The 13,791-nt window shown below is 51.5% G+C and overlaps 1 non-coding gene across 1 annotated transcript; it reads left to right on the forward strand.

Moving 5' to 3' along the window:
• The first annotated feature begins 13,160 nt into the window (after nucleotides 1-13,160).
• TRNAN-GUU (transfer RNA asparagine (anticodon GUU)) lies at nucleotides 13,161-13,234 on the forward strand. Its single transcript has one exon. It is a non-coding gene; the product is annotated as a tRNA-Asn (tRNA).
• Nucleotides 13,235-13,791: the final 557 nt, after the last annotated feature.

Here is a 13,791-nt window from a genome sequence, read left to right on the forward strand (position 1 = left end):
CACAGAGAGGGCTTTCAAAAGTCTCCCCTCCCACAAAGTGGGAATGGGAAATGATTCTTAACTTGCAGCTTGATGTGAATGAGGATGTCTGGACCACAGGGCCCGGGACTGACCTGTGCTAGAGAAACTGGTGACACATGGAACCATGGAATAGCAGCAGGACTGTGCAGGAAAATGTCTCATAAGAGGCATTAGTGCATTTGTGGTTTGGTAGCAGAAGTCACAGAGATCGGGGGGAGGTCTAGCTTTGGGTTCTGGCCAACAGAGGGATGAGTTTTATTGTCTCCAAATTTCAGTAGAAAAATTCAGACCCAAACTGTGTGTGGTGGGGGTTTCTGTGGTTTGCATTTGGTTTGTTTTGGTTTTCTCATTTGAAATGTTCTTGATAATTTTGTCTGGGAAAACTGTTTGGACAAGGCCAAGGACAAGTTAGAACAATTAAAAATCTACATTAGAGTGAGGAGGGGTGGAGATTTTCATGAGGGGAGTTGAGGCGATAAATGAGAGGCTTTTGCTCCAGCAGCAGGAGAGGCTTGGTAGGTTCATTTTTACCAAGTGAACCCCTCCCCCCCAACACACACACACACACACACAAACACACACAAACACACACACACTGCTCCCCTGCTGCTGCTGCCCCAGCTCAAACCCCACTGTCACCCCCAGCATGTGACCTACAGCTTCCTGCTGACAAAGCCCTTATATATCAGAGAAAAACTCCCCTAGTCTTCCCCTTCTCCCAGCTGAGCCCTCCCCACACAGAGCCCAGGACAGCCCCGACCTAGCTGGATCTCATGGCAGATGACCGAGGATGCGCGTTGCTGACACAAGGAGCCAAGTGGGCACACACCCAAGCAATGTAATAACTGTGTCGGCTCCAGTGACATAACTGTGCAGTACAGACATTGCCTGAGTATTTCACTCCGTGCACTGAGATGGGAGCGTAAAACACCCACCCACCAATGCAGCCATTGAAATCCCCCAATTTACTATCTCTGCCCTTCCCAGAAAGTCATAGACTTCAGTTCTTTCTTGCTAGCAGAGGGGAAATTCAAGTGACACTTATGTTTACGACTGATTAAATAATGTTTAGAGTTTTATTAATATAATAGAAAAATTAACAGTAATTTCTCGACAAAACACCTCAAGGTGAAACAGGAACAGAGACAAACCTTGCCAGTAAAGTTTCTTTTCCACAAAGATCCCCAAAATATTCTTAATTCCCAGCCCACCGCCATAGGACATCTGTACAGGTTAAGTGCCCTGTATCCATCTTCCCATTGGAATTGCCCTTGTTGGACATTCCCAGACCTGGACATTGGTGAAATACAGAATTTGAGCAGCAAACCCAGCTCCCTGCACCAAGGGTGGGGGGGGGGTGTCTTCCTGTCACTTACTCCTTTATAATACCACAGAGAAATATTTTTTAAAAGCCAAACCATCCCTGCACCATCCTCAGTCAGCCAATGAACAGGGAAAAGGTTACAGAGAGCAGAGACCTTAGAAACAGTTAAGTCACAACAAGCCCACCTCACAAAGTGGTCGAGTAGTTAAATAGCCTGCTAATCTTTTGTCATCCTTGTGGGCAAGAGCTGCGGAAGCCCTCTAAAAGTCTGGGGGCCACAGGCACAAAAACTGTGGCCCACCCCTTCCCCCTGAGCTCCCATTCTCCCCCCAAGATCCCAACCCCACATCGCCCCATCTCCCAAGACCCTGCCCTCTGCCTGCTCCTCTCTACCCTCTCCTGCAGTCCCTTTTTCTTAGTGCTGGTAAAGAGTTGGAGGACATAGTCCCCCCCCTTTAAAAGTTGGGTGTCAGGCCCCACACCCTCCCCCGCCCTTTCCCTCACCTCTGCTTCTGGGACTATTTTATTCTCCCCCATCTCTCTCAACCAACCTTTTCCATCCTTCAGCTCAGTGACAGTCCCACACTCTTTGCATCCTACACACAAAGATTCACACACAGACCTTGCAAGGAAAACCTCCCCAAGGAGTCAGAAGCACCTGAAGTGCTGGAAAATCAAGGAGAACTGACAGTGGGCCCAGAGAGGTTCCCCAACAGATGAAGGGGATTCCCTGCTGTCCAGGGTCACTAATTGTAGGGAAGAACCAATTGGGTTTGCTTTTGGGAAGCTGCCAGGAATCAGATCTAAAGTAATTTTTCAGTCTGAGATACGGTTACAGCATCCACAACTCCAGTGTCACAACTCTTGAAATCGTTTGGTCCTTATATTTTACCAGCCACAGAACTAAAGGGATTTGAAATAAACCCCTGTTCAGAGTCAATGAGGAGTGAGGGAACTTGGGGCTTTTCATTTCTTAGCCTCTGGCACCATGACGTGGCCATTTCAGTTTACTCCTTATAACAGTGGTCAGCACCCGTCGATCCTGCAGCCTCGGCCAGTCGATCCCGATCTCTGAGCCACTAAAAGTCCAGCAGCGCAGCAGGGCTCAGAGGCTGCCTGCCTGCCCTGGCCCCAGGACCCTCACAGACCCGGCTGGCTACTGGCACATCTCTGTGGCCCATGGGGAAAGGGGAGGGTGATGCAGCTCCACGCGCTGCCCTTGTCCCCAGAACTGTCCCCGCAGCTCCCATTGGCTTGGAACTGGCCAATAGGAGCTGTAGGGGCAGAGCTGCAGGTGCGGGCAGCACATGGAGACCTACTGCCCCCCTCCCTCCCAGGGGCCGCACGCACGGAGATGCCAGCAGCCAGCTGCTGACTGGGAGCCACCTGTGGTAAGTGGCTCCCAGCAGGAACCTACACCCCAACCCCCAGCCCGGTGCTTCCTCCAGACCCCGCACCCCAACACTCTGCCCCAGCCCAGAACCCCTCCTGCACCCAAATTCCCCCCCCGAGCCTACACCCCACAGCCCTTCCTACACCCCAATGTTGCCAGCACCCAGTGCGAGAGGCAAGCAACAGCAGGGGTTCGTTGCCCGGTATGCATCACCCAATAATCACAACGGGATGGAGAAGCAGAAAAGTTTATTTGAAGTTTCAAAGAAGGTACAGGGAATAGAATCTCAAATCCTGCACACAGAGCAGGAAGTTACACAGGCTTTTATACATCCTTTCTTCAGCATACTTATCCAATAGCAAGCTGCCCTAAGTATCCATATAGCCAGTCAATCCAGTTACCAGCTAGTTCCCTTGTTCTCTGCACCATCTGTTAAACCATACATAAAGCTGCTTTATTCAGCATTGTTCTTCCATATGTGCCCTGTTTGGCCTTGTTTAGTTTCAGGCAGTCTGACTCTGCAACATATTATTGCAGATCCTCAGCATAACTGCTGCGAGTGCCTCCAGGCGGGGGGCCAAGGACACTTGGGCCTAGTGCGAGGGGGCTTCATCGACACTCGTGCTCTTCCATCCCCTCGAGTTACCTAGTGGCCATGCCCAGTGTCCCCAACAACTCCCTCCTTTGAGATCACTCAACAGCCTTGGCTCTGAGTTTTCTCACTTGGGCTACTTATTTTTTTACAATAGGACTTTGCATAAGCACTTTGTGATAGCCCTGAAGAGAATGACTTATTAACTTTTGCAAAAGGGCCCTAACACATGAGACTGCACAGCACAATACCAGTAATACAAGCAATACAGGAAAGAGAAGTTTCAATAACAGGCTAAATGAACCACCAAGCCAAAACGACAAACCCCAGCCTGAAAACAAGGTTAGCAACCAGTCGCTCTCGGGGGCATTATAGGCAAACTGTGCTCCGGCTCGGGCATGGGCCTCAGCCTGTACCACCTTTTCATAGATCTCATAACTGCTATCATTTACATATACACAACATCGGGGACCGATGAGGGCACAAACCCCCCCTTGGGATGCCAAGAGATAGTCCAAAGCCAGCCTGTTTTGGAGGGAAAAGGTCCTGAGCTGCTGAACCTCTTTATTTAATGTTTTTACTGCTGACCCTAAATCACTAACCGAGTCCTCTAACTCTAAGGCAACTTTCTCAAGTACCATTTGCAGCCTTATAGTATAGCGGCCTATGCATGCCATGGCTGGCCCGGTAAACAGTGGTGCTATTCCCAGTACAGAGTACCCTACAAGCTTCTCAGTTGTGAGGGGATTTTTTTTTATATTGCCCTTTAATGCCGTAGTCAGTCGCCGCAGGGTCTTTTCTCGTGACTCAACAGAGGTGTCTCGGTCATTTCTAGTCTTTCCTTTGGGCAGTGTGGCAGTTATTGACAAATGAGGAACTCCATGAGCTATATAACAGCTACCTGTCCAGTTGGCTGGCAGCACCTTGTAAGCCTTTCGGCCACATACAAAATAGTGACCCTGTAGGACCCCATAAGGACTGTTTTTTAAGGGGATTCCAGGGATATTTAACGCTGCTTTGGCTGCTTTTCCAAACAGTTCATATGCCCCTAAGGGGGCATCCCATCCTCCTGATTGGGTACAAGTGGGGGCGTTTCTAATTGTGCCGTCCAAATTACACTCACCATAGGGGCCACTACAAACCCACCATTGGCTTGCTACATTGGAGATGTTAACTGGATGGCAAGTTATATTTCCAAACCTTTCTTTTGTGATAAGATTATTCGTAAGAGTTTCCCTAAAAGGGGAGGAACCATTACAGCCACACTGTTGGCCTCCCCTTTTGGTCTTTATCCAATACCCATCAGTCCACTGTGTAATAACACAGGAGCTTTTTCCCACAGGACACCCATAGGTATCAGATTGGTTTCAGGTAAAACATAACACTCCCTCAGTGAGTACTGCAACTGAATACTCCTGGTCCTGATAGGTGGCTTGCTGTAAAGAGATCTTGTTCCAGAACGGCGAGTCCGTTCTTTCCTGCTCTTTTGTGGCGGCTAATTCTGCTAGGGTCAGGGGCAGCATGTCAAGGGGCATTCCCGTTTTGGGGGACAGTGGAGTTGGAGCACATACCCAGCAATCAGTCTGGTTTGTTAAAGTAGCAACATGGTGCGCAAGCGAAACAAAGGAGTTATGCTCCCGATATGCACAATTTGGAAATAACAATACAGAGAATAACAATGTTACCCAATTAATTATTACCAGAGTCTTCCCAACCCAGGGTCTCCAATACCTGGGTGGGCCCATTTTGGCGTTAAGGTGCCCGTTATTTGTGTCTCTTAAACAGTAGCTTTAGCCCGAGATCGTCACTAGATGAGGAGTCAGCAGGTTGGACGGTTCACTGTCCTGCTGACGAGGGGGCAGGTACTGCCTTCAGACGAGAGTGATGGATCCACTTCTTGTGTCCCTTGATCTTTGCTGCTGTTTGGAAGATCAGCAGGACGGTATAGGGTCCTTTCCACTTTTCCTGGAGAGGCTCGTCTTTCCAGGTATGAACAAGTACGGAGTCACCGGGCTGTAAGGAGTGGACGGGAGAGTCCAAGGGGAGAGGCTGGGAATCCTTGGTATACCTGTGAAGAGACCAGAGAACAGCAGACAGGGAACAAAAAACCATTACCCAACTCCCATTCCCCTGACAGAACCGGGGTGCCATTCATAGTCCATGCCCTTCTAAACATAATTTCAAAGGGACTAAGCCCTAATCTACCCTTTGGGAGAACGCGGATACGGAGTAGGACGAGGGGCAAAGCATCAGGCCATCGCAGTGAGGCTTCTTGGCACACTTTTGAGAGATGCCGTTTAAGGGTCTGATTGGTACGCTCCACTACACCATTGGCTTGCGGTCTCCAGGGCGTATGGAGTTTCCAGGGGATCTGTAAGGCATGTGAGATGCTTTGAATGATTTCTGACGTGAAGTGTGTCCCGTTGTCAGATTGCATCCACAGGGGGAGTCCAAAGCGAGGAATGATCTCCATAACAAACTTGAGGGCCACTGTTCTGGCAGTGCAGTTACGGCATGGGAAGGCTTCTGGCCATCCGCTGAACCGATCCACTATAACAAGGAGATATTTGAACCCTTGGGTCCGGGGAAACTCAGTAAAGTCTATTTGCCACACTTGTCCAGGGCCCGGAGTGGGTTCTAGGGCAGCTGGTGGCACAGGATGTCCCGGTCAGGGGTTATTCTTTTGGCAGACTAAGCAGTCCGCTTGTACCTGGGCAGCCAGGGGTCGGAGTCCGGAAGTGATAAAGTATTTTCCCATTAGTTGGATAAGTGCTTCCCTGCCAGCATGAGAGGTTTGATGTAGTTTCTGCAGCACCGGCCGGATCAGGCCCTTTGGTAGGAGGACCTTCCCTTCCGGGGAATGGAGCCATCCCTCCTTTTCCCGGAGACCGAGTTTGTCAGTTAGCTGTCTCTCCTCCCCAGAGTACTGAGGGGTTGGAAGTTCCCCTACTGATGGGATAAGGGCATGCATATGGGCGTTCTCAGTCTGAGGGGATGGCAGGGTGGCAGCATGCTTAGCCTCTCTATCTGCCCGGCCATTACCTCTGGCCACATCTTGATCTTCCCTTTGATGGGCTTTACAGTGTACCACAGCCACTTCCGAGGGAAGTTGTACGGCTTCTAGGAGCTGGAGGATTTGGGGCCCATACTTGACTGGGGAGCCTTGGGCTGTCAGCATTCCCCTTTGCTTCTATAGGCCAGCATGAGCATGCAGCACACCAAAAGCATACTTTGAATCAGTAAAAATGTTGACCCGCTTTCCTTTTGACAGTTCAAGTGCACGAGTCAGGGCTATTAGTTCAGCAAGCTGGGCAGAGATCCCAGCAGGCAAACCTTCAGCTTCCACAGTGTCATGGAGGGTCACAACAGCATAACGCGCCCTCCTTTGCCCATCTATTACAGTACTGCTACCATCAGTGTCCCACTCATAATCTGCATTTGGGAGGGGTACATCCTTTAAATCCAGACGGCTGGAGTACTGGGCATCTATGATCTCTAAACAGTCATGTTCCTGTTCCTCTGTTTCTGGCAAGAGGGTGGCTGGATTAAGGGAGGGACAGGACTGTAAGGTGACTTCAGAGTTCTCTAACAGCTTAGCCTGATACCGAGCAATCCAAGCCTGGGTGAGCCAAAGCCCTCCCTTTGCATCCAATAAGGCTCAGACCATACGGGGAGTATAGATTTGCATAACCCCTCCCAATGTTAGCTTCTCGGCTTCCTCAAGCACTAGGGCAGTAGCTGCGACCGCCCGTAAACATGCTGGCCAACCCTTTGCAACCTGATCCAGTTGCTTAGAAAAATAAGCCACGGGACGTCTCCATTCTCCTAATAGCTGTGTGAGCACTCCTAGGGCCACCCCCTTTCGTTCATGTACATACAACTGAAACGGCTTAGAGAGATCTGGCAGGCCCAGAGCCGGGGCTTCCATCAACTTCCTTTTCAAGATTTTAAATGCCCTGTCAGCCTCTGGGGTCCAATAGAAGGGTTCATGATCTGCTCCTTTTACACAGTTGTACAGGGGTTTAGCCCACAGTCCAAACTCTGGGATCCATATCCCGCAAAAGCCTGCCATACCCAGAAATGCCCTGAGCCGTTTACGAGTGCTTGGGGTAGGGACTTGACAGATAGCTTCCTTTCTTTTGCTTGAAAGCTGACGCTCCCCTTGCCGTATGTGAAACCCGAGGTACCGTACCTCTGGGAGGGCATTTGAGCCTTAGTCCATGCTACCCGATATCTCCGGAGTCCAATAAAATTCAGGAGGCTCACGGTGGTTTTAAGGTAGGGGTTTGGCCCATAGTGGCAATTAACAAACCATCTACATACTGCAGAAGGAGGGCCTCCTTATTATCCCACTCCTCTAGGTCCCTGGCCAGAGCCTGGCCAAAGAAGGTGGGGGAGTTTTTAAATCCCTGGGCCAACACTCTCCAGCAAAGTTGCTTTTTAACCCTATTTCGGTCCTCCCACTCGAAGAAGAAGATCTCCTGTGACGGGGTGGCAACTGGGATGGTAAAGAAAGCATCTTTCAGATCGAGGACTGAAAAATGGGTATACTGTCCCCCTATAGAAGCCAATCAGGTATACGGGTTAGGGACAAGAGGGTGCAGAGTCTTAACCCATTCATTGACTGCCCTTAGGTCCTGTACCAGCCGATACGTGCCATTAGGCTTCTGTACGGGTAGAATGGGAGTGTTCCAGGCTGACTGACATTTCCGGAGAATACCATACATTAGGAATCGATCTATAGTTTCCTGTAAACCTTCTCTGGCTTCCCTCTTGATTGGATACTGTTTTACTTGCACTGGGCCTTTCCCTGGTATGAGCTGAATAGTAGTGGGGGTCTGGTGGGTGGCCTTTCCTGGGATCCCTGATGCCCACACGAGGGGGTACACCTGGTCTTCCCACGGGCTCCATTCTGGGGCTTGCATAGCTGAGGGCTCAACTGCAAGGGTCATGATCCATGCGCTCTCAGGGAGTAAGGTAAGGGTTATTTCATCCTCAGTAAAATGCAGGGTGGCACCGAGGCGGCAGAGCAGGTCCCATCCCAGCAGAGGTGTTGGACACTCAGGGAGGTATACCAGCTTGTGGGATATAGTTCTGTATCCCAAAGCACATTCCACTGGGGCATACACTGGGCACTTGGTGTCTTTGCCTGTGGCTCCCACCACGGTAAGGGAATCTGCTACTGGCACCTGAAGGGGTCGATTTAAGGCAGTTCGTGCCGCTCCAGAGTCCACTAAAAAATCTATTTCTGAGCTTCACACCCGCATCTTTATTACGGGTTCCGGGGGTAGGGAGGTCCATCTCCCCTGACATCCCTATTCCGGCTCCGCCATCGCCATCACAGAGGCACCCCCCTTTTCTTTCCTCTTTGGGCACTCATTCTTCCAGTGTCCCTCTTGTCGACACAAGGCACACTGGTTGCGACCCAATTGTCTCTCCTGCGAGCCCGGACGTTCGTGTCCATGGCCCCTTCCTCCCCGGCCATTTCCCTTAGTGCCGGCCTGTACCGCTGTTACCATCAGTCTCACTTGCTTTCTCTCCTTCTCTGTATCTCTCAGACTATAAGCTCGGTTTGCAGTCTCTAAGATTTGTGCCATGGTCATGCCCATTAAAGCCTCCTTTTTTTTGTAACTTTCTCTTAATGTCAGGGGCTGCTCTGCTCGTAAAAATTCCCTTAATAATTGACTCAGTTGCCTGATCTTCGGGGTCTGCATTAGTGTTCTGTCGAATTGTGTCCCGAATACGCTGTAGAAAGGCCCCTGGGCTTTCTTTTAAATCCTGCATTACTTCATATGGCTTTGCCCAATTATTATGTCGGACAGCCGAGTGACGGAGTCCATGCAAAAGCAACTCCTTATAGGAGGTAAGGCGGGTCATATCCCCAGGATTATTTGGATCCCACTTGGGGTATGCTCGGGGGAATTGTGCATCCAGGTCAGGGACATTAATAGGACCCCAGTCGTACCGTTTCTGCACCTCCTCCCTTGCCTTGGACACAACCTGTTGTCTTTCAACCTCAGACAATAGGGTTTGCAGGAGCATCTTACAATCATCCCAGTCCGGCTTGTGGCTGCTAAGACATCCCTCAAAAACTGAAATAAACCTGCTTGGGTTGGTGGAAAACTCTCTTGCCTGTGCTTTGAAAGCAGCCAAATCCACAGGGTTAAAGGGCACATGAGTATAAACCTGCATAGTCGTGGCCGGACGCCTGTCCGATCCAGACCGGGCGACTTTAGTTTCGGTGATTAAGGGGTATAGGCCAACCATTGGGGACTTACAAGGTGTGGGTGTAGGGGCCAAAGGGGACACCAACTCTGCCATTACAATGGGGGTGGGGGTCTGGGGACTAACATTAGCTGCTACCGAACCAGTCGGAGTCAGATTACAGTGCTGTAAAATATCTGGTCAAGTACATAAAGCCAATAACAAATGTGCATACATATGTTCATTCCACTTCCTTGTTCTCTGACAGAACAGGAGTAACTGGTTGATCGTGTTGTAATTAATTGACCCTCCTAGTGGCCACCGCTCCTGGTCTCTAGTTCTCTATTCGACATTGGTGAGGCCTCATCTGGAGTACTGTGTCCTGTTTTGGGCCCCACACTACAAGAAGGATGTGGATAAATTGGAGAGAGTCCAGCGAAGGGCAACAAAAATGATTAGGGGTCTGGAACACATGACTTATGAGGAGAGGCTGAGGGACTGGGATTGTTTAGTCTGCAGAAGAGAAGAATGATAGCTGCTTTCAACTACCTGAGAGGTGGTTCCAGAGAGGATGGTTCTAGACTATTCTCAGTGGTGGAAGAGGACAGGACAAGGAGTAATGGTCTCAAGTTGCAGTGGGGAGGTTTAGATTGGATATTAGGAAAAACTTTTTCACTAGGAGGGTGGTGAAACACTGGAATGCATTACCTAGGGAGGTGGTAGAATCTCCTTCCTTAGAAGTTTTTAAGGTCAGGGTTGACAAAGCCCTGGCTGGGATGATTTAATTGGGGATTGGTCCTGCTTTGAGCAGGGGGTTGGACTAGATGACCTCCTGAGGTCCCTTCCAACCCTGATATACTATGATTGTATGATTCTATGATTTTGAGGCCAGTCAACTGTACAGAATCGTTTTAATTGATTCTTAGTCATCAGATCCGCACCAAATACCTTCCAGTTTGCTAGAATGCATTCTAGGGGCGTACACTGTACCCTAACCCCTCAGCTCTGTCCGTGTCCCATACCTACAGGGTAACTCTGGGTGTCCCCAGGTTCCAACAGAGCATACAATCCGGATCTCAAAGGGTTCCTACCTTATCCAAGGGACCGGTTCTCACCGTCGCCCACAGCTGCTTCTCCACTATATGAGTGCGTTGCACCGTTGTGCCCTCTGGGGTCGATCAAATCTTGTCTCCCCCAAAGCCCCCGATGAACTCACCGGTGCGCGCTGGGCGTCGGTTCTCGCCGCAATCCTCGAGCTCCAGGAGGGGTCCGGGCAAGGCTAAATAGCGGCCTTGTTGCCCACCCAGGGATGCCAAAAGCTGTTGCCGGCACCCAGTGCCAGAGGCAAGCAACAGCAGGGGTTCATTGCCTGGTGTGCCTCACCCAATAATCACAACGGGATGGAGAAGCAGAAAAGTTTATTCGAAGCTTCAAAGAAGGTACAGGGAGAATAGAATCTCAAATCCTGCACACAGAGCAGGAAGTTACACAGGCTTTTATACATCCTTTCTTCAGCATACTTATCCAATAGCAAGCTGCCCTAAGTATCCATATAGCCAGCCAATCCAGTTACCAGCTAGTTCCCTTGTTCTCTGTACCATCTGTTAAACCATACATAAAGCTGCTTTATTCAGCATTGTTCTTCCATATCTGTCCTCTTTGGCCTTGTTTAGTTTCAGGCAGTCTGACTCTGCAACATATTGTTGCAGATCCTCAGCATAACTGCTGTGAATGCCTGCAGGCGGGGGGCCAAGGACACTTGGGCCTAGTGCTAGGGGGCTTCATCGACACTCGTGGTCTTCCATCCCCTCGAGTTACCTAGTGGACATGCCCACTGTCCCCAACACCAACACTCTGCCCCAGCCTGGAGCCCCCTCCTGCACCAAGCTCCCTCCCAGAGCCTGCACCCCTCACTCCCTCACTCCCCGACACTCTGCCCCACACGTGCAGGCTGCTAGGCAGCAGCTTTGGTAACAGCACATCAGTCTCTAGGTGTCTCTGTGGTGCAAGGGGTCAGCGCATTCGGCTGTTAACCGAAAGGATGGTGGTTCGAGCCCATCCCGGGAGGACGATAAGCCTGGGCTACTTCCTTGCTCCTCAAGACCTGCTGGAAGCCTCAAAGGCCCTTTTTTGCCACCTCAAAACCATTCCTCTTGGCCTCAGCGGTTTCAGCTGGTGGCCCTCAGATTGCGCTGGATGTGACCCAGAATCCCATCTCCCAGCAGACATGCCGGGGGCTCGGGCTTAATCCTAAAGGCCAAGTGCAAAACCTTCAGCCAGGAACATTTCACTCCCTTCCCACCCAAGCAGCAAGGGAGAAATGGACGAGACATGCCAGCTCGAAGACACCTCCCTCCCACTTCCCTGTTGCCTGCGCAAAGCTCTTGGCCTTCCTCATGCCTCGTCAGGGCAGCGCGGCCATGCTGCTTCAGCCTGAGTCCTGGCAGCAGCTCCCTCAGCCCCCAGTTCTTCTCATTGAGCTCTACTGTGTGGATTTACCAGTGTCCACAGTAAGCAGAACTTTCAGAGTGATCAGGGAAGCTCCCCACAGATTTATCTCCTTCCTCATTCAGACCTTCTATAGCCACATCTCCAGTGCCACCCCATGTCACCAGTCACTGTGTGTGGTACCACTCTCAGCTCAAAGATCCAAAGCTAGCAGATACCTGGTCAGTTCTGACAAATCCCTTCCCCAGCACCCATCCTGCCATTCGAGCAAGCCCCTTGCAAACACCATTTCCCCAAAGTGAAGACTTAGCCCTTGGGAATTTGAAGACACCAGCCTTTCTCCCTCTGCTCCCATCTACAGGCTAGTCTACTGCCTGGTCCCCACCACCTCTGCCCACGCTTGTTTCCTTTCTACTTTGGACATGCTCCCCAACCAGCTGGGACTATTCTCCCACTGCAAGCCTCACCTGCTTCCTCTTTCCCTGCTCCCCTTGACATTCCTTTCCTATGGGTGACCTCTGTTCCTTGAGGTTAATTCCACTTTCTTTATCCTCTCCTAGCTTAATGGCCCCCAGTAGTCACAGAGACACCTGCAGCTTCTCTGACTATAGCCATGGGGCCAATTGCCAGAGGCCAGCCTGAGATAGCCGCAGCTACTAGTCAAGGGAGGGGTGGCAATTCCAAGGCTGAGCATGCATGAACCTTCGCAACGGCGGCACTAAGGCCTCTAAATCCTCAGCACTAGCCCTAGGCAGCTGCAGACTCTGCAGTTAAGCGCTTCCCTCCTCTATGCCATGGCTTTAAGTGCCTGAGATGCCCATCACCTGCAGCAGAGGCCACCAATTCCCATGTACCCCTCAGCTGGCATGTAGTCATGCAGAAAGTGCAGCCTGGATGATTTTGGAGGCTGGGCTACCAGGAAGTTCCCATCCCTGAGCAGCAGCTCTGCAACAAGCTCACATGGCCCCCCTCCACTGTGGGACCAGGACCACTTCGGCAGCGCTGCGAGAGGGGAGGAAGCGAGTATTATGGGCCCATCTGAGCTTGGGCCTGGCACGGTGGAGTCATTGGTGCCACGGTGAATCCGGTCCTGTCCGGACTAGCGTCTTGCAAGCTCTAGCGTGGGCAGGAGATCTGCAGGCTGCACAGCCTTGGTAACAGCAGCCAGGTCTCCAGGTGTCTCTGTGGCGCAATGGGTCAGCGCGTTCGGTTGTTAACCGAGAGGATGGTGGTTCGAGCCCACCCAGGGACGCTGGTAACCTCCTGCTATTTCCTTGCTCCTCAAGTTGTGTTGGGAGCTTCAAAGGCCCCTTTTTGCCACCTCAAAGCCATCCCTCTTGGCCTCAGGGGGTTCAGCTGGTTGTCTGAAGCGTGCGCTGGGTGCTAATCAGAAACCCATCTCCCAGCAGCCACGTCGGGCACTCGGGCTTAATCCTCAAGGTCGAGGGCTAAACCTTCAGCCAGGAATGTTTGGTCCCTTCCTGCCTCCACCAAGCAGCAAGGGAGAAGTGGACGAGACGTGCCAGCTAGAAGACGCCTCCCTCCCACTTCCCTGTTGGCTGCGCAAAGCTCTTGGCGTGTCTCATGCCTCGTCAGGGAAGCGCGGCCATGCTGAGTCCCTGCCGCAGCCTGGCCAGCCCTGGCTGACGGAGTGCAGAGCCCTGCGAGTCAACGGCAGGTTGAGTCAGGGCCGCATAACCCGCCCTTTCCGTGCTCCGGGGCTGGGGAGGCTGGGGCCGCACAGCCCACTCTGGGGCTGGGGGGAAGCCTTGGGGCACAAGCCTCTGGCGGGAGCTGGCTGCTGCAGTG

Source organism: Eretmochelys imbricata, chromosome 22, assembly GCF_965152235.1.
Source record: "Eretmochelys imbricata isolate rEreImb1 chromosome 22, rEreImb1.hap1, whole genome shotgun sequence".
NCBI classification, from domain to species: Eukaryota; Metazoa; Chordata; order Testudines; family Cheloniidae; genus Eretmochelys; species Eretmochelys imbricata.